This window comes from Doryrhamphus excisus, chromosome 17, assembly GCF_030265055.1.
Source record: "Doryrhamphus excisus isolate RoL2022-K1 chromosome 17, RoL_Dexc_1.0, whole genome shotgun sequence".
Lineage (NCBI taxonomy): Eukaryota > Metazoa > Chordata > Actinopteri > Syngnathiformes > Syngnathidae > Doryrhamphus > Doryrhamphus excisus.
Genome location: NC_080482.1, coordinates 12655748 through 12678835, shown reverse-complemented (window position 1 = coordinate 12678835; position 23088 = coordinate 12655748). Strand labels below are relative to the sequence as shown.

The window sequence follows — 23088 nt, the reverse complement described above, 5'->3', positions numbered from 1 at the left end:
ATACTGTAGTTTTTATGACGTGAGACAACACACCAACACACCATATATTACCATATGTACCTGGAATGTAATATGATCAGACCATATCGGGATAGCAAACACTTAGAAGGTAAAATGGCAGACGGCGTGCAGCAGTGTAAGGACCTTTATGTACCAATTATCTGGATATATTTGAAATTATCAAAAAACATGCATCACAAAGATTTGACAAACCAGTCATTTGATCTCCAAAATGTCAGAATAGAAGCTAGTAAAGGTTCCATCCTTTATCATGAAATGGGAAGTTGGCGTCTACGCCTCCTTCAACAGGAAGTAGCAGCAACTTCACTTCAGTGCCAAGATGGATGACAATGTGCTGAGTGGAGGACAAAAGCACCTCCAGTGGGAACCCCATTTTCCCCCCATGGACGGCGGCATATACTGCTTCCTCTCTTCCTCTGGCACTTTCGCTCATTCATACGTCGGGAAGTGGGACATTTATTACTCTGCGCTTGTTTTACCTGTCACTTTTTTACAAGCCATTTAAGGGACGGCCATTTCCTGGCCCTCACCCTCGACCACCCACATTTGAACCCGGGGAGGGGGGGTTGTCTCATGAAAAATGGCTGTTACTGTGTCCTAACCTGCGACAAAGGCCATGTTAGATAGCAGAGGTGGTCAGATTATCTAAACATCGCTATTACCATGGTAGTATACAGTACAGTATCAGATCCATACAGCTATGATGACAATTATATTTTTCAGTTGTCTTATACTTTGTTTAATTGTGTACAATGTATATCCTTGGACACACGAGAACTGAATTTTGACTGCACAGTGGCCTAGTGGTTAGCATGTTGACCACATAGTCAGGAGACCTAGTCTGGAAGACCTGGGTTCAAATCTCCAGTTGGGCATCTCTATGTGGAGTTTGCATGTTCTCCCCATGCGTGCGTGGGTTTTCCTTTCATTTTTGACTAAGTTCGGACCTCCCTGATCTAACAGCAGTTATGCTGCAATAACTTGGTGACAGCTAAAACATGAATGCACTAATAATTATCCAACATGGAAGTTGTCTGCATACGTTAAACACACCTGGTCTCTCTTTTAGTCAGCCTGCGTGTCCGTTTTCAAGTTGTCATGTGTGATTATGTGCAATTAAGACGTTTATTGTGCGAAGATAAAATGGTTGTCTCGGTAGGATTTGCGTGAATGTGTGCGAGTGCTCCCCGAGGTCGTCATCTCCCTCCGCTTGTCAGCCATCTTGGCTTTGATCTGCCAAGTTTTAGCTCCATGCTTCCTGGCGGACGCAAAAGACAAGAGATGTTAAAAGACGAGCCATCATCTTCACCATCATCCTCCTCTCACTTCAAAGTGTCTCTTGTGCGGTACACAAATTGTCCCATTTTGCATGTCGTGGAGGCCGTCAGGCATTCAGCGCATGAGAACCACACAAGGGGAGATAAGCCCGGCTGTCATCTTGTACACGACGCACCTCTTTGCACACCTGACGCAGGAGACAGAGGAGGAGAAGCTTTGGAAGGATTTAAGGTAGAATGGCGGCCCACTTTGCTTCCTAAGAGTGCCGCCTGGGGACAAAGAGCAAACATGCAAGAAGGAATCAGCAGAACAGAAGCAAAGTGCCAATCCTCTTCCAAACATTTTTATTACAATGACTCGAGATTCTTCTGACTTAATGGTGTAAATACACTACATGTACGTACATAAGATATAATGCACTGAAATATAGCTAAATATTGCATATTGCGTGTAATTTCATACAAGGTGATTGGCTTTTTTATTTATAATGAAATTATGGCAAAGACAAATTTGAAATAAATGTATTTATCAGTTTTTCTATGCCGCTTATGCTCACAAGGGTCATGGGTATGCTGGAGCCTATCCCAGCTGTCGTCGGGCGAGAGGCGGGGTACACCCTGGACTGGTCGCCAGCCAATCACAGGGCACATTTAGTCAAACAACCTTTCACACCTTATGGACAATTTGGAGTCACCGATTAACCTAGCATGTTTTTGGAGTACCCGGAGAAAACCCACACACGCACAGGGAGAACATGCAAACTCCACATAAAGATGCCAAGCTGAGATTCGAACCCAAGTCCACAGCAGCTTGTTGCTGACAAAGAAGCTTGAATAAGATCTCCTTTTTACGATGTAAAGAACACGAGCAGACCGATATATGTGCCACTCAAGCCGCTCCACTTTCCCATCCCTGTGTGGTACTGCCGACATGTTTACACGCTCTTAATCCTGACTGTATTTATGACTCTACAAACAGGGCCTTCGATGCAACAATCAGCACTTTTTCACACACTCCTCCTCCGTGCGGGAAGCTCACAGGTACTTCTGAAGAAATAAAACAGATCCGGTACTCGGAGTACACTTTAATCCTCAGGCATTCCGGCACCTCTGGAAGGGCAAGGCCGCCGCTATGCTGATGGGTCACATGACCTCACTTTTGGACGAGAAGAATAACAGAACAATTTTAACCACAAATTTTGGGAAATACACACTTCTCACAGAGAGAACTCAGAACTCTAGGAGTTCTAAATAGTGCATTGTTGTGCTTTTATTGGGGTGTGGGGGGGTTATGTGCCGAGACAAGGCTGAGCGTCAAAAATGGGTGTTATGGAATTATGCTGACTCACACTCATCGCAGCACGACTCCAGCGTCACCACATGCTAACTCAGTTGCTAGCTTTTTCCACTTTTTTGACCTACAGTATAAATGTTGTTAAAATGTTATATTCTCATGTTAAACCATGCCAACGCATCAGATGATGACTTTCGGCATGAAAGAAATTTTGGATCGCTCTGCACACGTGGTTTTACAGAATTTTTTCTAACACCGACTTCTACTGACGTGATCCGGACTTCCTTATATTGGCTGCATATTACCTGAACTCAGTAGAGCTGACCAGAAGTCCTAGGGAACACTTGGGAGTATGACCAATCACAGCGGAGTGAGCGTACCTGGAGGATGACCGGGAGTGGAGTATATTAAACAGACCATTTGGGTCGCAGGAAGTCCATGAAACACTGCAGAAAGAGGTGCAGATTCTGGAAGATCTAGACAGCTTCTGAGGTTAGCTGCTCAATTAAAAGTCGATACAGACTCTTTATGCTATTAACCGTGCTCCATGTCTTTTTACACTTTTATGTCCCTTAAAAATTTTTAAATCCATCCATCCTATCTATCCTCACTAGGGTGGTGGGTATGCTGGAGCCTATCCCAGCTGTACAATGTTAAAATGTGACATGCAATTAATTCTGCTTCACCTCTTTTTCCACTTGTATGGCACTTAGGAACGTTACAAAATGCAAGTCAAGTGTTCAGGCTACAAGAAGTGGATGTGGACAGTTTGAGAAATGGCGACGTTTATAATCGACACAAAAACAAATGTAGCACTGAACAAGTGCTAGCAAAGGAGGCGATGGATCACCATACGGGGAGGTGCGGGGGGGTGTAGGGTCTAGTGAGGATGTTGGCTAGCTGGCTGGCTGATAAAGGTGAGCTCTGCAGGATTAACGTGTCCTGAGATAGTTCAGTGTCAGCCCAGGCTGACCGACACACTCTTAGCTAGACTCTGGAAGACGTCAGCCAGCGTTCCCTCACACACACACACACACACACACACACACACACACACACACACATAACACACAACATAAAAATAACATCAACACAAACACAAACACTCTGGCCTGCCCAATATTCTTAGTCAACAATCAAAGAGATGATGTGGTCACATGACTATATATACAGGAAATGTTGTTGTACACTTCACTCACATCGCTGAAAGAATACAGCGTACTTGACATGTTAGCCTGCAGCAGTCGTGCAACACAGGCACACAAAAGTCGGACTATGTAGTGAGAGGATCCTTGAAAGAGATTTGCAGCTTAGACCACATACACTTTTTAGACCACACTTCAGACCACCGGGTCTAGCTGTGTGGCCTGCACGCTAACCACTTGGTCACCGTGCAGCCATTTTCCAAATAGTATGTACTAATGAATAAATACATAAGTAATAACTAATACAGTAAGTAAAATGTAAGTAATACATAAGTTATAAGTAAATACAAGTAAATTTACACTGTACACAAACCAAGACAGACAGTACAGTGCAATAGCATTCACTGTGTGAACGGAACTGGAGGAGTTTGTCGGAAAATGAGCTCCGCTGCCGCTCTATTGTCCGATGGAGTGGGTGAGCGGGTTCGTCCATGATGGAGAGCAGTTTGTCCAGTGTCCTGTCTCTCACTGTTACCAACTTCATTGTTTTCCATATCATCATAACATAACTGACAACATTTGCATTAGAAACCAGGGTAGATTTTCGAGTATAATTGGGGAAAATATGGGAAATGTTGGTCTTTCCACCATAATTTCCACCCGGCACATAATTTTGGTGAAAGCTATAATACAGTAATAATATGGGAAAATACATGAGTTTTCCAAAGAATACATGAGGTTTGGCTGGTATGCATCACAACTCCTCTTACATCTTTTGTTATCGGTTTTCCTAGCAGAAGATCATACCACTAACGAGGTGTCCAATCACACCACCATATGCTGTGATATATAATTCAGCATTGTCATCCTCAACTCAATTTTCTTTGACATAATTATATTTTGTTATGTTTTGTAGATTTATACGGTACAAAAAAAAACGGTGGTGATATCAGACAACCACACCAGTTAGCATCTCTGTTTGACACTCCAGGCTGCTGTCGGCTGACTGAGGTGACAGCTTCCTGGCGTGAGAGCGCTGATAGGACGCACTTTCCCACAACATTCCCACGTGTAGCATCTCCACGGACAAGAGACAGCCACCAGACAGTGAAGGCGCATGCTAGTCCGTGACACATTGTAAAATGCCTACTTCAATTTCAAAATACAATATACGTATATGACAGTTAAAATCTATGCGTATATGTCATGCTATGCATTTACAAAATATAATATATTTAGTAAATTTGGTTGGCTTGGTTTGTGTGTGTTTGTGCGTGTATGCATTTACTAAATATAATATATTTAGTAAATTTACTAAATATAATATATTTAGTAAATGCAACAATTAATCATTGTCCATTAACAATCACCTTCTTAATTAAGTTGGATTATAGTATGCCATAAATAACATGAAGCAGCTCCAGAACCAATGATAGAAATAGTTAAATATATTTACTATCATTTTCAAAATGTCAAATAAATAAATATATTGCGGCATTTGTATTTAATTTATTTTTTCTATTGTCTTAATACGACACAATAAGTCAACTGGTAACTGGAAAGGCAACAGAATAAACAGGATTTTTTGTTTTTAATCAATTGGAAAAATTATAATTCATTTTTAAATGAATTTAAATTAATTATGCAAAATGTATTAATATTTGTCAAATTATAAAAACGCTAATTATTGGTATTATTAAAACATATAAATCTGAAAACGTTTGTACTATATATTAGTGGTCCAAAATCTTCCATAGAAGAAAATTAAATAAAATGTAGCATTCATATATTGTAGGAATATTACGTCCTATGTATTGTGTGTTGTTTTCTCATATTTCCACCTGTTTCATGATTTTGCAAAAACTTGCCGTCAGCAGCATGTTCAATCTTGAGAATGATGTTCTATTTAGAGTTCTTTTGTGTGTGCAACGTGGCGTTTGTATCGCAGCGCGACGGCCCGACCTTTGAGTGGTTCTGGTTCTGGTGTTGAGCCCTGCTGAAAAGGCAACAGAGACGAGGCAATGAGCTAAGTGATGCTTCGCTCTTTGGTGCCTCGCGGCGACGCACACGCGCACACATGCACACAGTGATGGAAGTAAAAAGCAAAAACACACACAAACCAAGCCAACCAATCAGCACTCAGCCTCCCAGTCGACAGGCCGCTCTTTTGTCCATCATTCAACTTTAGACGAGAGCACAAACAAGTGAGGGTGGGGGAGTAGGGGGTGGGGGGATAAAAGCCCTCCCCCCTGCCCGCTGTAATCCAATTACAGGCCTGCAAATTTGATTGGCGCCCCAAGAGTGTGCCTTCAGCTGTCCATCATTAGCGACTGCAGTGTGGCAGTGAGGAGGAGGAGGCAGGGGGGGGGGGGGGGGGGGGGGTTGGTGCTGTCAGTGTGTGTACGTGTGTGTGCGTGTGTGTGTGTGTGAGAGACATGGAGCAGGACTCTCACTTTATCTTTGATGGCTCAAAGACGACAAGTCCGTCTTCATGTGCTGTCTGCCGTGCACAGTTGTGTGTCTGGCGTGCACGTCCCATTAGGGGCCCGTCAGACGCAAATGAGCGTGCTTGAAGAATGTGTGCCTTCACCGTTCTCAGATTATCCAACATGTGGCCGTTTAAGAAAGTGAAAAACAATCAGTGAAGACACGTCTATGAAGTAAAAACACGGATGTTTTCCATCACAGACCTTCTTGTCCACTCAGCACTTTTTCCAATTGTTGCCATTGCCATTGCACTATTGTACTGCTAGCACTTATTAAGTTGTGTAATCTGTAATGGGGCATTTAGCAGCACACGCTCACAATGCTATCGTTCAACATTCTTTTTACCAATAAGTCAACAATATTTTCTTAAATTGATTTCAATGACGATTCAAATGTAACCTGAATGCTCTTTGTTCATATTTAGCATTAGCTTCACTTTCCAATAGTACACTGTCCCCATGGGTGTGGGTTGTGATAAAAGAATACAAACATTCCAACGACAAAACAACAACAGGATTTTAGACAGCACATGATTTGCAGATTTGTTCTAAATCGGGGCGGCACGGCGGTCTAGTGGTTAGCGCGCAGACCTCACAGCAAGGAGACCAGGGTTCAATTCCACCCTCGGCCATCTCTGTGTGGAGTTTGCATGTTCTCCCCGTTTTTCTCCGGTTTCCTCCTACATTCCAAAAACATGCTAGGTTAATTGGTGACTCCAAATTGTCCATAGGTATGAATGTGAGTGTGAATGGTTGTTTGTCTATATGTGCCCTATGATTGGCTGGCGACCAGTCCAGGGTGTACCCCGCCTCTCACCCAAAGACAGCTGGGATAGGCTCCAGCACCCCCCACGACCCTCGTGAGGAAAAAGCGGTAGAAAATGAATGAATGAATGTTCTAAATCGTATTTCTAAAAATGTGATAAGACATCATAACATTTGCTGTACTATGCAACGATGCGACGTCATTGTAAGATGGTGCCACCATGTTTGTTCGACAGTCAAGCTGGCCTCAAAACTTGCAGTGAGGTAAACACAAGTTAGTGTATAATTGTGATCATTTTACTGAAATATGCGGTGATGAAACAGGCAAGCGGTGTGAATTATGTAGATGCAGCTTGGGAAAAAAACACTGACCCAGCAGCTAATAGTGGCATACTACTGCTAGCCGCTTTAGAGGGAGATGTAGGCAACTCCACAACAGACAGAAATGTTGTCGTAACGCTAGCCTGAGAATCAGGTTAAAGGCTAGACTATGACTCCGATTCCATCTGTTCCATCAAACATCTTTATCATTATCATTTTTGAAGTGTGTGGGGCACATTTAGGGCTTAAACCTTGATTGCGTATTTGGTGAACAATGGCAACTGAAGAAAGAAGGGATGTTTTCGAGATTAATTTAAGATAATAATTGTAAATGTTGATCTGAAATCAGAGGAAAACATCAACGTTGGGCTCGCATGAGGGTTTGTCAAAAAGCTGTGTGTCAAAATGAGTAGTTTTTATGGCCGTCACAATTACTTGCTGTTTTTTGGTATTCTTTACAATGGCAAACAAGCAGCAGAAAAGTACGTCAAATAAGTTGGTACTGCAGTTAAAGTCGCTGTATACAAAACAGGAGTCTGATGCCTCCCAGCAGGTGCAGCAGTTAATGGACTGTTGAGCTGCAACACATTCTGCACAGGAAGAAGAAAGGATGTACAGGAACCCTCCTGCTGCTGCTGCTGCACACCCTTATGTTCTGCGTCTCTGCGGATGCCAGCAAGACGCCAAGCATATCAGCAGCAAGTCACGTATCAGCCCGCCAAAGAAATAAAAAAAATAAAAAAAACTTGCCAGGAAGTCCAGAAACATAACCGCCCCTGTACACCTTATCTTTTATTGGCTGGTACGCTCGCACTCTTATCATTTATTGGATGACTCCTCCGTCAAGCTTATCTTTATTGGCTGGCTCCTCCTGAGGACCAGGAGAAGGGGGGACTGAGGTTTTTTTGGGGGTACTGATAGCTCTATCACTAGCGTGGGAGAAAAACACAACTTTGTTTCCACCTTCTGGACAGAGAAGCATTTAGTCACTTCCTGTCTGGCAGCCAATTACATTGAGCCATACTGGTTTTACATTGAAGAAACTGTAAAAATTAGATAATGATATTATGATTAGCTAATAAGATAATGATACACTATTTGTTTTGAATGACATCGCTGAAAGAGCGGGTGCAGCACGTGTGAGTTTAAAGTTGGTGAGCTGACCGCCAGTTGTCCTGAGGGAAGGGGCGCGAGTGCCTTATCGCTCTGAAAAGCTTTTAAAAGTTAAAAAAAGAGAGAGAGGTTAATGTTGCAACAAGCAGAGCCCGATGGGTAAATAAGTTAACCACGCACCATGCCCGCCATTTATGAACCACTTCCTGTATTTTTGCCTTCCCTGGTTGTTAATAACCACTGTCATGATGTGACTGTGTGTCAACATATTTATGACTATATTGTAGTGTTATATGTAGGATACATTGTCATTTTGGAGCATGTTTGTGACAATTTGAGGTTTGAAGCATTTATACTACATCTTCTTATTCTATGAGTGAGGGCCAACAGGTAGCGCCAAATCTATTTGTGGACACAAATGACCCCAAATTACTTCATGTATGCCAAAACACTGACAATCCATGTGGTCCCCACATAAACAGGACTGTTTCGACATCATCATCTCAGCTGCTTGGCGGCATCTTGACACACGAAACATGCACAAATACGGACGAGGCAAGGCCCTGTCAACACCATACCAGCCCCCCCCCCCCCCCCCCCCCCCCAGCCCCCCCCCCAACTCCAGTATACAAACACACAGTGATTGTGGCCAGCCCCCCTCCCTGGGAACAGCAGGCCGTCACTGCTAGCATCCACTCACAGCAACCTGATAAGACAAGCGGAGCCAAAACAGCAATGATGCCACAGTAAAGCCTGCAGAATAGTTGCATTATGTTTTCATGTGGAAAGTTATTTTGACCCCCGGTGCCGCTCTTGACCTCCAACATGCAGACACCCCAAAGACCTGAACGCCGCTGATAAAAGAACACAGACTTGTTGCGTTCACTAATTGGGGGTCGCTAATGGGCTGCGGAGACACTATTAGTGTCTGGGAGACAGTTTATCGAAGGACTGATGGTAGACACACATATACATGTATTACAATCATGCACAAAACACTGCAGCCAGAAAGCTGACCAGGCGGAATGTGTGTTACCCTGGTATCAAGTCTGTTGTATTTAATGATAGAGAAACACAAAGTGAAATTGGAAAAAAATTACAGAAAGAAAAAGAATTAACTAAAAATATGTGTAAAAACATGAAATGATGCTGTATTCTGCAGACTATAGATGTAAAAATATTTGTAAAGGTGTGAGTACACTGATACACGTAAACAATGACCAACTGGATGAATTTGTTTGTGTAATATAGCTCTTACCCGTGGGCATCTCGGTGTGGAGTTTGCATGTTCTCCCTGTGCATGCGTGGGTTTTCTCCGGGTACTCCAGTTTCCACCCACATTCCAAAAACATGCTAGCTTAATTGGTGACTCCAAATTGTCCATAGGTATGAATGTGAGTGTGGTCTGAATGGTCTGATAGGCTCCAGCATGCCTGCGACCCTCGTGAGGATAAGCGGTAGAAAATGAATGAATGAATGAATATAGTAGCTCTTCTACTCATGAACCGCTGCACAAAAAAATGTGAAAGTTTATCAAAATAATACACCCGCTGCAATGACGGCAGCTCTAATATGTGGCATTACCGCTTTCGGAAGTGTGTGGTGTGTTGCTGTCGCTTGGTTAACTCATTCGCTCCCAAAGACATATTGGGCATAATAGGCACAAAGAGGTAATGATGCAACTCTGCAATAGAAGAGAGCATGTTTGGTGCAGTTTTAAGCCAAAAAAACATCCACAAGGTGGCAGAAGTGCATTTTTTAAAAGATGTGGATGCATCTTTTCCATAGAAATACATGCTTAGCAGCAACCAGCAAGTGAAAAGGCATCTGGTGTGCATACACAGTTCAGTTGCAAATGCCTCAAATTGTAAATACTGTAGTTCACGGTGTTATATTTGTAAATAAATTATGTTCATGTAAAACAACCATTTTTGTGCTGTTTATATTGTGGCACCATCTTTTAGACATTTTGGCCACATATATATGGCTAAATTTGTGTCAAAGAGAAAGTTACGCTTGAAATGTATTTTTCATGAAGCATTTTTTTTTACCTATGTTCTAATGCTAACTAATAAAGAAGAGAAAAGTGTAGAAACAAACTTTTTAATAAAAGAAGAGAGTCTAATCTTTCTGTTGGTATATACCATGTCTATATAGCCCAAGAACACAATATTATGTGTGCCTTGAAAAATCAGTCAAAATCATCAAAAATGGCTGGGATGGGATGAGTAAATATGTAGGTCACATTATTTATGCTTATTATGAGTTTTTTTCTGAAGGTTCGGTGAGTCCCATCATGTGCATTATTAGCTGACTATTTTAATATATTTAGAAAGACCAGAAAAGAGAAAAACACTGGGGTTCATTTCTCACATAAGGATTGTGGATGATAGGCAAAAAAAATTTCAAAAGTGACATTTTCCTTTAAATCTGCAATCTAATAAGTTATTGTTTGGCGTGAGGCACCAGGGGTCAGGTTGTCTCTCTGGAGGTGAATCCTGGCAAATGTACAGCCCAGCAACTTGTAGACACAGAGGATAAGTGTGTGTTTGTAAACCTCAGCGCAGCATAAATCTGTCTTTGAACGCAGCATCCATTATCCATCGTCTATCAGCGGCCACAGTAATCCTCTTGCTTCTCCCGCTGCTGCACAGTGGCTGCAAACAGAGAGGGAAGTCAGGGGTCAAAGGCCATAGAGCAACAGAAGTCCCTGAACATCTTTCTATCATCACGCCATCACTGGAAACCAGCTATCAACACTTGATTGAACTCAAACAGTTTAAATTATGCTGTTTTAAATAGATCTTCGAGCAAAAGTCTGAGAAATGGATGCTTGCTTTTCCGTGGAAAATGACACATCTTAAGAATAAAATTTACTGATCAATTTATCGATAATTATCCGAGGTCAAACAGAGTCCAATGAAATGAAGAACACATTCACCCCAACTCAGTGGTACGACATGAACTAAAAAGTCGCATTGTTTTATTTTCCTGCGCTTTCAAACACAAGTTAAGCCCAATTTCATGTAGTCCACTTTAAAATACAGTGGTACCTCGGTTTTAGTGATTCATTACTTCCACATGGTTGAACAAAATACACATTTTTCCTATAAGGAATTCCATTTGAGATACCCCACATTATTACCAAAAAATATATTTAATAGAGAATCATTATAGTGATATAAAATGCAAAATGATTCCAGTCAATAATTTGCTGACACAAGTAAGACAACGCTACAAATGGCGGTGTTGAAATCAATGGTGTGTTTTGAAACATGAATTTTATGTGCAGCATTGATTGTGATCGGACGAAGGAACATTGAAATCCACCAGACGACAAAGTGGACACCATTATTATTTGTGTCGGGAGTTGGGATGTGTGACATTGTGTGAGTGAGTGAGAAATCCACTCAGAGGTGTGACTGTGTACGTTCCATATCTTTAGGTTTTTAGCAGCTAACATGCTTCCCTGAAGGTTTGCACATCAACTGCTTTGTGTTCTTGCACTATGCATGTACTCGACTGTGTGCTTGGCAGTCCCAGTGGACATGGGGAGAGATGTGGTTTTTTTCAGCCTTTTAGTATTGACTGAAACTTTGTTACTTTACACATGATCATCATGATGATGACGACAACAGCCACACAATACAACTAAACTTACAGGAGGCAGGAATATCATTGTTGTTATCATTATGGTGCCAAATCATACACATTTCTTTCATTTTTAAGGAATAGCCCGCATAGTAATAGTAACGGCATAGTAATTTAAATACTTCAATGATATAAGGAATACATTCACCAATATGAAATCTAATTTCAAGGACTGCAGCTAACGATTGTTTTCTCAGTCGATTAATCTGAAGCTTCTTGTTACGATGAATCGAGTGACCAGTTACACCCTCCATGGACCACTTCAATATGAACCAAACACAAACTGTAAGTGGTTTGGTCCGCAACGTATCAGAAAATGAATATCTTGTAAGACACAAAGATAGCAGGTCTGCTTTCATGGAGGACTAAAAAAATGTAAAAATATTCACATTTGAGAGGCAGAACCACAGAATTACATTTTTTAATTAAAAATAAAATGAAAAATGTAAATTTATTATAAAGAATTATGTATTTTTTGTTGATTTATCAATTCAACATAAAAAATATGCATTAAAATGGGCCTTTAATTAACAATGTGTAAATACTTTGGCATCATCGTTAAAAATAGCATACACAGTATATAAGAATATATAAATACTGTATATGTATGTGTTACTTTTTATCAGTTCTCTGCGGGTGTACCTAATAAACTGAACAGTGTATATTCACACACAGGACGAAGCAGTGTCCCTCGGGCCTGCACTGGTTCTTAGCGGCTGCTCAGTATTTATGTGGCACCTCTTCAGGGGTGCTAATGCTGCAAAGGGTAATGGATGGTTGGACAGCAGCGAGGGAGGCTTAGAGGAGCGGGGGTGAGGATGTTGTTAGTAGGGGAGGTGATTCCTTTCCCCGATCCCATTGTGCCGCTGCGCTGGATGAAAGCTCCCCGACCAGCCGTCGTCGCGGTAACTAATTTGCTGAGATTTTCTGCTCGACTGGAGGCACGAGGAAGAGGCCCACTAACCCCCCCACCACCATCACACACACTCCCACCTTGACCATCAACTTCCCCTCAGCACTTTCACTTGGCATTAGATACTTACGGTATTTGCTTTTTTAGTTCTTTTTCTATGCTTAAAAATAATCATTTTATCTGTACTGCATGACAAAGGATGCCCACAACTGATTGTATTTTGTGGAATTTAGTTCAGGACTACAGTGTAGTATGTGGCTGCAACCAGCAGAGGCGCTATTGATTCAGTTTGAATTAGTTTGCTATCAAAATGAATATTCTCAAATGTGACACTTACCCATAGTGTATCACATACAGTTAAACTTGGTTTTCGTATGCCCCAGTTGTCACATAAACTTTTTGTAGAAACGTTTTACAAAAATTTAGATTCTTGCCGGTAATAAACTAGTTTGCCCTAGGTTCCATACATTCATCATTCATAGTTATTTTGTATTGTTTTTTTAGCATGTAAAAGTAATAATTCTCTTTAGATTTTTTTCAATAAATTTTTGGGTATGTGGAACAAATTGATGAGATTTACATTTTTACCTATGGGAAAAATGGCCTGATGTTCCATTGCATAATATATAGCAAAACGTTATATTGAACATCCATAAGTCAAGTTCCCAGTTATAATTCCCTACGCCACCTTTTGTGTCGTGGCCACGTCGCAAAGATCAAGTTTCCCCTCCCTGCGGCCCCCCTGGAGGGTTCAGACGTGGTCACTGCCAAATGCCATAATCCTCTTCTTGAACTTTGACTCCAGACGGACTTTTAATGGGGTCAAATACTGGAAGCCGATCATATCACAGACAGAATGTGACGTAAGCGTGCAGCGACGGAAGAAAAACAGGATTTATTCTTTTAATTCTGATGCAAGTAGCAGGATGAAATTCCCTGACGGGTATCAGCAGACAACTGTAATACATGACAAGTGTGAAAAGTGCTTGTTCATTGTGCGTGTGTATGTGTGCATATGTGGAATATGCTGGAACTAAGCACAGATTATTCGGGCCAATAACAACACTTCCAACAATGGACCTTTTCATGGGCCTGCTTGGCTCTGCTCCAGTTCTCTCAGTGTTGTTTTAGCCGCAATGCTAATCCCACTTCTAGCGAGGAACACAAGCCATGAGACTGCCAGATTACATCCGAGCAGTCCTTTCACATCGCCACTTATTGGCTACTCCAGTCTATGAAGGACATACAGTATATTTCTCAGAGTTCTTTGAGATATTGTTTTGGTGTCTGTTTTTATGGTGAATGTACGGAAATCCACTTTTTCCAATTTTAACTAACCTCATATTTACCACTGCTGGAAGCCCATTCATTTATTTGTGCTCATCCGCCCTCGCTCATAAACACACGATGATGGGACTGTCTGTGAATGTAGGTTGTCCTTCCAGCTCCGTACATCAGATGGAATTGCTTCTAAACATCATCCGCACCTGGTCTACCAGAAGACAGAGCAGGAGGAACTTTGTTGCTATATTTTTAGAGAGTATTCCGACTAGACTGTTTATCAAATGGTTTTTCTGGTCATATTGGACACATGGAAACTTTTTGGCTTCTGGTTGCCAACATTTTTCACGTAAAAGCTTGACAACTTTGCTCCAAGCAGATCATCTCTCCGTGCTGAGGTGTGGAGTTCTAAAGTGGACGTCAAACGCCGATCAGGACATGGAGTCTAACACGGCAGGATGACTCCCTCTCAGTGTGGCCATATTTAGAGAAGTCACTCACAAAGAGAAAAGGGGTGGGGGGTCGGTGGGGTCAAAGTGCCATTCAGAATCACAACACAATTACAGCTCTGCTTGTTAAAGATGTGCAGCAGAAGGTAGCCGGAGGGGGGGGGGGGGGGGGGGGGGTGCTACTCTTAAGCTTTTAGCACCACACGTCTTTTCCCTGCTGCTGCTGCTGTTGCTGCTGCTAAAACCTCACAGTTGTCACTGCCGTGCTGCAAAAAGCGTTCGGGTGTCGTGCCCGTGTTATGAGCTTCTCGCATGTCTGACGCACTCGCAGTCTCAGGACGCACGCGAGTAGATGACAATCATTTGTTTCCGCCAGAGCTCCTCTATTATTTAAAGGCTGAAACATTGCATTGAAAGATCCAACACTTGTTTGACCACATCGCTGCCTGATATGTGACTTTCTACTCTGGAACCTCTAACATCCAACACCCCCGAGGTCGTACAATTTGGAATTTGACGAATGAAGTTTGGGGAAAATATGCTCCTAAAGTCACATATATGGAGGAAAAGCACGGCAAGTACATGAATGTTGCAGTCGATTAAACACTATTCCAAACATTACAACAGCATTACTGACGTTACCAACACTGAAATTTAGCCCATTAATATAATCGGAGACTCTTTTTTTTTGTCTTTATTACCTTTTTCTGACCTTAACACGTCAACGGCAGTGCTCAGTTCCAAAGTCTCCAACACCCACACAACACTTCTTCATCCTCCGCCAATCACATGTGAGGTGCATTTGTGGACATCAGGGCCCCGTTTCACGAAGCAGGTTTAGTGAAAACTCTGAGTATGTTAACCCTGAAATGAGGGAAACTCTGAGTTTTCCGTTTCAAAAAGGGAGGTAAGTCAAACCAGAGACAGAGGAGTAACTCCAGCCTGTTTCACAGAGAGAGGTAACTTAACCTCGGTGTCAGTTACTATGGCAACAGACTCTGTGAACATAACCTGGTCGGGACCAGGTTTTCTTCAATGAACCTCGAGTTTCTTTCTGTCTCCGCCCTCTTACGCTACACACGGTGTGATTCATTCATTGTCGCGCGTGTTTAAAGCCAGTTTGGTCGTTTTTCATAATCACCATCACCAACAGCAGTAAAATAAACAGAAAGACAAAAAAATATATATATTTTTTTCTTTATTTCCTACAAATAAGAAAAAAAAATGGTTTCTTACTTTTTAATTGTTACAATCATCAACACAATTCACCTATGACCATGCACCCACCTCTAACTTGTGTTTTAATAATTCAATTTCCAGATCCGCTTTAGTTATCTGGCGGTCCAGCAGCACCATTTCTTTTTCTGTTTTTGTACTGATTTTAATAAATGCACTTTGTAGATTTCTTTTAGTGGTAGCTGGGAACACATAAGGATGACATTATACAGTTGCACATGAATTCCACTGAATTAACCTCTGGAATTTACTGAATACGTATCTCACTGTGTCAATCTGTGCTGTGGAGGTTGAGGGACCCTCTTCCTGCTGCCCAGCCATGCTCTGTTAAAATGGATAAGAATCCGTTAATACTTCAGTGTAGGCTAAAAGTCACTATAATCCACAAAAGCATGTAAAGACAAGTGAATGGAGAGGAAATCAGTAACATCAAGATTTTACCTCTGTAGGCCTCTCAGGCTCCCTCTCAGACACCACAGAGAAGGCAGCTTTCTTCATCATCCTGTTTAGAGTGTTGTGTTTCACTATGCTATACTTTAAATATGGCATAATCTCTGGACTATTGGCTACTTACAGTTAAAGTGGCATATGGATCCACTAGACCAAGTACGCCTTCAGAATCTGTTGAGACAAAAGAAAAACACATGAAAGGGAAATTAACAATGAACTATAGGCCCAAAAGAAGTTTGAGGCCTAGGCCTATTACATCTTATCAAGGCTGGTGGCTCCTGTGTAATCATGTCCGAGGATGAGGTTCCTCCAGGGATCCCCTCTGCGACTGGCCTCCCGACAGTCTGACTCATGGCCAGCTCCTCTGCCTCGGTCAGACGTGGTGGGGGTGGTCCTCCGCCAGTTTTGCGGGCATCTGCCCGCTTTCTGTTGGCTGAGTAGAAGTTAGATGTTGCTTTTCATATGTCTGATTTAACTGTATACAGGCGAGGACATTTATGTGTGTGAAAACAATATTATGTTGGAGATAATGCACACTGAAACAGCCGCTGAATGATCATCTAAGTGACATCATCATCTGAATGACATCTAAGTGACATAAATTGTAGCTGTAACACCATTCTACTTGTTTGCATCTGTAGCCTAATATTATTGTGATTACATAAATGTATATAATAAATTTAAACTTACGCATTGACTCGAACACTAATCTTCTCCCACGCCGACTCGCGTTCTTTCGCTGCTGCAGCCGTGTTGCTTTTCTTTTTAAAAACGCTTTCAATGTTGCTTTTCTTTTTAAAAACGCTTTCAAATTCGCCGTATGACCGCATTAATATATCCAGTTCCAGAGGACTGAAATACGTATGACGATCTTTTCTTATCACTCGTTGCCATGGTGAATCGAGGGAACGGGGCTCCATTGATCAGGGCTTTTTAAAGTCATGGTGCAAGCGCTTAACTCAGAGTGAACAAACTCTGTGTTGATTGAACCAATTGAAATCACCTGTTCTGAAACCCGTAACTCAGAGTTTCCTGTCTCAGAGTAGATCAACTCAGAGTTCAGGGTTAGTCTCCAGAGTTGGTTGAACCTGCTTCTTGAAACGGGGCCCAGGACTCCTGACTATCAACACAAAACACATGCATTACTATGTGGTGTTATGGTAAGGTTCCAACGGCACATGCCAGATATCTTTTTCCTAGTAGCTACGTATTTCCATTCATGAAATGCACACTGGCCATGCAGGACACATACAGTATCACCCTCTAGAGTTGCCATCTTGGCTATGTGGCGGAAAAGGGAGGGAAAACCAAACTTAAACTGAACCTTGAAGGCCGCGGGTAAATGCAAGCAAGAAAAAGTACCGAACGGAACGTGAAGAACTGAAACGGTTCAATACATCCATGTGGACCATTACACCCCCACCCTGCACACAGTGCTCACCGGATACTTCAAGAAGTGTACTGACTGAAGTATTTCATTGACACACAATGAATAGACTCGAACAAACTAGGAATATGGCGTGACATCTTTTAACACTCGTATGACACTTCAGAATGCGCCATTAAATAAAGGTTTTATGATAGTGGGGCTGGGGGAGGGGCTGCAGTGGTCCTGCATTTGAACTTAACCCGACTGTGGCCCGCGACTGACGCAGCAATTAGCACCAGGGTTCAACATCAAAAGAGAGGGCGCAGTGTGAGGCTTCGTCTAATTAGTCATATGAACGCAGGCAACAGACCGACCTGTGTGTGTGTGTGTGTGTCACTGTACTAACAGCAGGTGGATGAGAATCTACTTAATAGTGAAGACTTCAAAGTATTCTCAAGCACCAATGATCAGTTATGGATAAATAAACCCATTTACAGTGAGGTTGGCATCAAATAAATGATTCATTTCAGTCTGGGGGATTTTGAGGATGTCATTTAAAGTCTGCTGGACTTGTGGTCTGGTTTCAAACAAAAAAAACGGCCTCAGCTGAACTTTAAATTGAGTTTTGTTCAATTGTTGATATCAATGACTCAAAAATATATTTTTGTGAGCATATTAACTGAAATAATGAAAATTATGTAGGCTTGAATAAGGACCCTAATAAAAGTAATAAAATACTGAGGCAATAAATGTGAAATAATTACAAATGATGAATACATGGAACATATTATTGATGCTGACTTCCTGTAGACTGATGACAATGAATCCAATAGTGTTTCTCACCTTCTTTATCAAATTCTTTGGCCCAATGGCAGGTTATTTAGCAGTCACATGATGAACAATACACAGACAATGAGTCAGCAAGGCGTATGGTGCTTTGTTTGGGCACTCAATTACGCAGAAAGATACAGAGCGGACTAGTTTGTTACAAAAACTGAGGCCAAATTTATGCACAAATGTTATGCTATAAAAAAATGACTGTATTTCTGAACATGAATTGGGCGCTATGTTATCACATATTTCATCTTTGCCACCAAAAAAAGCCAAAGAAAAAGCAAAACATTCATTTAATCCACCCAACTTTTGTTATGTCCTATTTTTATGCCATTTTTTGTTGCAGCAAATATGGTGTTGACATTTTGTCACTATTTGCTAGTTCAGCCTCTATGACACCACTTCATGCAGCAGCCATTGAAAGACAGACAAAGGCAGAGTTTTGGGTCCTCAGCGAAGGAGCACTATGGCCTCATCGGCCCTGCAGGTGACAGCCTACATGTAACAAGCAGAAGTAGCTGCCATAATGCGGATTTATATGTGCAAAACACCAGCATGTACATATATGTAATGTATTTCTGTAGGCAAATAGTCACCCGTGCCGCCCGCTCTGTAATCTGGTGAAAAATCGTCAGCGAGGTGAAAGGGTCGGGTCACAATAACAGCCATTTCATTACTCTGGCTCAAATGTCCCGCTTTCCAATTCAATCACGAAGCGATTATTTCTCTCCAAATTCCACTCTGCTGGGAATTGGCTGCGCTTCCTTGCTGACCTCCTCACACGCCGGCCATTTATCCGGCAAAATAATTGTGGGGATGCTTTCATTGTCATATCCTTGAGTGCAGCAGTCATATCTTGTTAGCTCCCACTCACCACCGCTCTCCGATTATTACTTTTTGACCGGCTTTTCATTCACTCCAACCTACAACACTTTTTTTTCTCAAACACCTGTCAGTGTGACTATTTTAATATATTATCTCCTGCCAATCATTGACTTTACTTCATGTGGCTGAATTCAATGTTTCAAATAAAAGTTTATTAAATTTGTCATTTGTTCACTCCGAATACATCCTATTAGTGTATAAGTATATTTGTTACTGAAATAGATTTGGAGCTCCCAGTTTACTGTTTCTGAGAAACACATTATAATGGGACTGTGAATGTAGACGGTCACTCCAACACCGTACAGTTGTTGGCACCGTAACAGTGTTTCTTAACACACCTCATACACACCTGGTATGCCAGAGAAGGATGACTTAGTCAGAATATGTAACAGGTATTCAGACCGCTCTATGATTCTAGGGGCCTATGGTTTTCGCGTTTGGACGGAATTGGCCAATAAAAACTGAATCTACAAGTACAATTAAAGATGGAATTTTGCAGAAATTGACATAATATGAATGAAATGCTGTCATCGTGAGGAGAATATTCATTTGTATGGGGAAGTGGTTTCCCGGTAGAACGCTTAATAGTTGCAGATAAAACGTGTCGAAATTAAATGGACGGTCGTTGGGTTTAGCTTAGCATAGAATGCTAATGTGGCTGTGTGTGTGCTACTAAGGCTGTGTGAGTGTTATTGCAAGCTTCCTGTCAATGTAAAAAAGTGTTTTACGATGGCCGCTGATGTCGTGCAAGTTCAGAGTACTCCGGTTTCCTCTCACGTTCCAAAATATGCATGTTAGGCTACCTGGAGACTAAATGGTCCATCAGTGTGAATGTGAGTGTGAATGATTGTTTGCGATTGGCTGGTGACCTGTGTAACCCGACCGGTGTACCCCGCCTCTCGCCCAAAGTCAGTTGGGATAGGCTGCAGAATACCCCCACGACCTTAGTGAGGACAAGTGGTATAGAAGATGGATGATGCATCAAATTATTTTGAGGGCCTTAAGAATAAGAATAATTTTTTGCTTATGACAAATCTAGTGACTTTTTCTGGCAGGCATCGCTCTTCTCAACGGGTAGCAGGTGCTGCAAGCACAGGCAGCTCCGTCTTGCTTGTGACATTTAAAAAAAAGTTTTGCTTTTCATGATTTTTGCTATTTTTTTGTCTCCCACAGCATCATCACAATTGCATGCACGTGTGTTTATGTGATAATTATTCATGTCACATCTCATTGTTTTTGCATTAGTGTTAATACGTACTATAAAACTTAACTTTGTTTTGAAGTCACATTCTATCATTCTTGTAAAAAAAAGCAGAGCAACTTTTCTGAGCATCCATGCCGGATGTATAGCTTCATATGTATAACCTGACTTTGCAATATAACAGTGTGTACATAAATTCAGAGAGATGTAGTACTTTATGCTAACCCACCGTGTTGTGACCAACACGACATTTGGCGCTCTTCCCCCTGCAAGCGGCGTGCTCCTTTAAGGCCACGGTGGCCCCTCAACGTGTGAATAATATTCAGTAAGGAGTGAAGCTTGAGTGGGAAAGCTTTTAGCACATTATCCACTGGCAATAGCCAGGTAATCGAATTTGTCAGCACAGGTCTCTTATTAAATATCTGCAGCCAGCAGATTTGCATTCAGGAGTCTTCTAATAGGTTTAGCAGCTCTGGATCCTTGGCTCCGCGTTGGTGCTCCCCTCTATCTCGTTCACAGAGACAGTGAGTCACATGGAGGACACACATTGTCCTCTTTCCATCACTAGAGGACAACATTACACTGGATACACTTAACCATGATGAAAACTTGCATAATTTCAAACTCTTTATACTAAATTACATCCTTCATTACATATTTCGTTTTGGTTTCAACATCATCAGGATGCATGATACATTCACATCCCCCTCGTAATTTCCACAGTCTCCATCCAGGAGCAGTGCCTGAGTGATAAATGTTTGTCGTTTTCAAGAAGGCATCAGTGAGTGCAAAGAGGCTCAATGATTGGCTGCTGCTTATCAGTCTCGCTATCTGGAAAGGAAACAACATCGTGTCTCCATAAACACGTCGCCTGAGGTGACGTCTAGACCGGATCGGAATCCGATCCAGTTAAAAGCCAGGCACAAAAAGAAGAAGAAAAGATCACATTAATCCATCTTGAAAGCTTTCTTCTGTGGTACAAAATTGAATGAGCCACCCAAAGCAGAATTTACGACAGTAAAAAAGAAAGAAGACCGGTTATTAGAAGCGTTTACTGGAACCTTCTCAGGCAAAACACTATGATGCCTTCATGAAAAGACATGTTATGCGGGTGTACAAATTAAGTACCTGGACAAACCTTTCTTATTGTTAACATCTGCTCATGCCAGCGCGGTTTCCACAGCCGGAGTGGATGCTCACCGCAGTCCCTATACCGGAGAGACAGTGTGAGTGGCACTTTGCTGCAAGCCAGACTGGATCAGGACCGGAGCGACACTATAGTACAATGTGAGCTGTGAATTTAATGTTAGTACTGTATCTCTCATAGCTAAACTAGTGTTGCTAGCTGTTATGCCCCCCTCCTTAATGTTCCCTTGTTACATGTGATATAAACATGTTATGGTGTTTTGTGTTACGTTAGGCTGTCACTTGTGTTCTTTTGTTGGTCATTTTGCTCTTTGTTATGTCTGCCCAGTGTGAGACATAGTCTTCCGATGACAGTGCATAGAAAAGGAAAGCCATCACCATGTAAGTGGAATTAGAACACTAAGAAAGTGGAGAAATATCGATCCAACATTGGCCCCAAGCTTGGTCTAAGTTGCTTGATTATTGCGACCATCTTGAAGAATAAATACAGTACTTTTTTTTGTGGACATGGAAAAGGATCTGATGCTATGAAAGGGACAGTGATAACAAAGTCTCAATATTGAGACTTCCTCCTCCTCCCTTGCTATGGCCCTTCCAGTGTGCAAGACAACCACAAGTAAAAAGTAAGGGCTTCTTATAATGTTACTTACTTGCTTACTTGAGCAAGATTCTTCCTGTACAAACATACAAAACCATGTGTTACTAAAAGCACTTTTAAACATAACACACTTCTAATAGACTATTATGAGACATCTGACAATTATTTAACATTGGTGAAAAAGAATATAATATAGGACTCTTAAGAACCCATTCGTACAGTTAAGACATTTAAGGGCAATGGATTAATTATGAAAAGTCACTATTTATGATTAACAGATTAAAATTTTGTAACATGACAAAGAGCTAGAAGTTAACATGAATCATGCTAACATTTGCATGCTAGCAATGGCTGACTGTCAAGGAACTACTGTGTTTGCTAATTTTTACATAGCTACTAACCTTCAAATGGCAGCTTCATTTTAAGGGCTAAGATTTTCATGGTAAGCAGATACAAATTATTAACTTGTATGTTCATGTCTCCTCAGGTGTAACTGGCATAAACGTGACGGTTTAATTCCTAAACCTGCAATTACTTCCTGGGGGTGGCAGCATACTGAACGTTGATTAGAGGGGTCTTTGGTATGTTAGATTTACATTTAAAATGTATATTTTAGTCAGATTTGTGTCCAGCTCTCTGTGTGATGCGTAAAT

General features: G+C 41.6%; 2 long non-coding RNA genes across 3 annotated transcripts; both read right to left on the bottom strand.

Annotated features, from left to right (window-relative positions):
- Positions 1-505: 505 nt before the first annotated feature.
- LOC131105345 (uncharacterized) lies at positions 506-22978 on the bottom strand. 2 transcript variants are annotated; one of them, XR_009119922.1, is made up of 6 exons: positions 22837-22978; positions 22488-22511; positions 21830-21899; positions 10980-11079; positions 1348-1486; positions 506-1279 (listed from the first exon to the last, which is right to left on the bottom strand). It is a non-coding gene; the product is annotated as an uncharacterized LOC131105345 (long non-coding RNA). The 2 variants fall into 2 exon arrangements; XR_009119921.1 differs by lacking the exons at positions 506-1279; positions 1348-1486 and having other exon boundaries at positions 10471-11079.
- Positions 15990-16576, bottom strand: LOC131105346 (uncharacterized). The gene is made up of 3 exons (XR_009119923.1): positions 16527-16576; positions 16394-16454; positions 15990-16276 (listed from the first exon to the last, which is right to left on the bottom strand). It is a non-coding gene; the product is annotated as an uncharacterized LOC131105346 (long non-coding RNA).
- Positions 22979-23088: the final 110 nt, after the last annotated feature.